The sequence below is a fragment of the Pseudophryne corroboree genome, chromosome 6 (genome assembly GCF_028390025.1).
Source record: "Pseudophryne corroboree isolate aPseCor3 chromosome 6, aPseCor3.hap2, whole genome shotgun sequence".
Classification (NCBI taxonomy): Eukaryota; Metazoa; Chordata; class Amphibia; order Anura; family Myobatrachidae; genus Pseudophryne; species Pseudophryne corroboree.
The window spans coordinates 349,552,039-349,554,743 of record NC_086449.1 but is presented as its reverse complement, the minus strand read 5'-3'; positions in this window follow the sequence as shown (position 1 = coordinate 349,554,743).

Here is a 2,705-nt window from a genome sequence, read left to right as displayed (position 1 = left end):
CAACTCCTCCCTATTCTTAGCTGCAGCCTTTTGTTTGGCTGTTCGGAGGAGGTTGCGTGGGTAACCTCTTTCAGCGAACCTCTGCTCCATTTCCTACAGTTGTACCTCTCTCACCTTAGTGTTGCTGTTAACCCTACAGACCCCGAGGAACTGGGAGTATGGCAAGCCCTGTAACGTAGGTTTAGGGTGAAAACTGTCAAATCTCAAAAGCGTATTCCGATCTGACGGTTTTTTATAAAGGCTCGTTTCCAATCTCCCATCTCCAAGAGTCAGCTGGATGTCCAAGAAACATATCTCGGTTTTACTGTGGCTCATGGTCAATTTCACGGGGCTATCTGTGGAATTGTGCGCTGTTATAAGATCACAAAGATCCTGTACTTCACCTCTCCAAAACACTAACAGATCATCTATATATCTGTAGTAGATGAACACTCTGTGAGCAATTGAAGAGTTGGTGAAAAATAATGCCCGCTCCACCTCCCACATATAAGCATTGGCGAACGAGGGTGCCACGGCCGACCCCATGGCACACCCCGTACGCTGTCTGTAATAGACACCGTCAAAAATGAAAAAATTATGTGACAAGGTGAAACGCAGTAATGAAATGAAAAAATCTATGTCAGGACCTGTGTATGCACTATTGCCTGTGATCAAATGCCTCACTGCTTGTAAGCCCTGTTCGTGCGGTATGCACGTGTACAGGCTTGTGACATCTATAGTGGCCAATGTGACATCCTCTGGAACTTGATCTATCACTAGCAACCTCTTTAATAGCATACTCGAATCTTTCAAATGGGTAAAAGTACCCTGCACACAGGGCTGTAAATATGCATCAAGATATATGGCTAGAGGCTCACACAGAGAACCCCGGGCAGAGATGATAGGTCTCCCCGGGGGTCTCTGTGCGTCCTTGTGTATCTTGGGAATGGTATAGAAAAGGGGAATAACCGGCCATTCAGGGGATAATTTTTGCACAATGCTGGTGCCAATAGTACCCTCATCTTTGGCCTGCTGCAACAGTTGGGCTAATTCGGCCTGATAAGCCTTAGTGGGGTCTTTGGATAACACACAATAAGTGTCCCCGTCCGACAACAGTCGGTGACACTCCTGTGTGTAATCCGCGACCTCCTGGACCACAATTGCTCCCCCTTTGTCCGCACTGCGTATTACAATATCAGTCCTTTTGCTAAGCGTCTTAAGGGCTTCTCGTTCTTCCTTTTGCAAGTTATGCCATTTTTTGTGCTGCGGCTTGTTTTCTGGACTGTCCAACATGCGGTGAAAGGTCTTCAATGACGCGTTACTGGAAACCGGATCAAAACGGGATTTGGGGCCTAGCCTCTGGACCCTTGCCGGTAGTGGATTGTCGGAAGTTGCGGATGGCATTTTAGAATAATAGTCCTTGAGCTTCAATGTGCGATGTAGCCTAAATGCATCCACCTTCATTCTAAATTCATCGCCAGAGTTGGTAGGCACATATGAAAGTCCCTTATTAAGAACCTTTACCTCAGCTGGAGCAAGGGGGGTTCTTGACAGATTGAAGATTAACGTTTCTTCGTCTTTACTGGTTTTGTTTTGTTTTTGTCTTTGGTTCTGTCCTCCCCTCCGTGTGCACTTGAACTTTTTCCCCGTGCTGCTATCCCAGCACGGGTTCGAGCCCCTAAAGGGATCTCACGATGAGACGTGGCCGACGAGCTGGTGTGTGTATCGTCTGAATCACTAGCGGACGTGTGTCCAGCTCTGCCACTGCCCCTGGGTCTACGCATACGGTGCGGGCCAGGCCCTGTATTCAAGTGTGAGGTGCTGCCAAGCCAGGTATAAACCCGATGGTGGGCGTAGTCCAACTGAACTTTGTTCAATTTCTCCTTTTTGAACTTTAATAAGTTGGAGTTATACTGTTCCACCTGTTCTTGTAATTTGGACATCCACCCCTTGGCCTTTTCGTCCGAAAGTAACCCGGCGTGCTCTGTTTCAAATTTCGTAATGAGGTCTTTGGTTCTATCATGTTCTTTAGTGGACTCCTCAATGACGAGCAGTATTAGGTCCATGAAACACTTGTTCAGCACAGAGATCCACTTTTTGCAGAACTCCATGTTGTAACGTCCTATGGTGGGTATATTGTGCACCCTGAAGCCTCGGGGTAACTGCTTTGCTCTGTAGTAGTCCGACAGTGTGCGGCTGTGGTATAAATAGTCAAGTTCACGTTTCTTGAGACGTAACAGGTCCCTGTAAGCCTCATCATCGGTAGTGACAGTTGTTTCAGAGAACACAGGTTCTTTGTGCAAAATGAGCTCAGCCTCAACATCAGAAAAACTGAGAGTGTCGTAGGTGTCACAGTGCAATAAAAATGAAGTAAAATCACCTTGATCAGCCGCTGCCGTGGCCATGTTGTGCACTCACTGAGTAATGCTGTTTAAGTAGTGCAAAAAATAGCAAATAGACAAGTGTTAATACACTGTGGAAAACACGTGCAAATATGCAACCGACATCTAAAGTGCTCTAGTGCTGTGAAAAAAATCCTGAGGAGTGGAAAGTCAATGGTGATAAACGATCCAGGTGCCTTGAGTAAGAAATCCCGTGTGCCTGCACGGCACGCCCGGGTCCAATGCAACAACCAATGTACTCCGGCACTCCAGAAATCCCGCAGGACCGACTTGCTCAGGTGCCTTCCCTTGGGGGGTCACCCCAGGACACAAGCAAAGACAAAA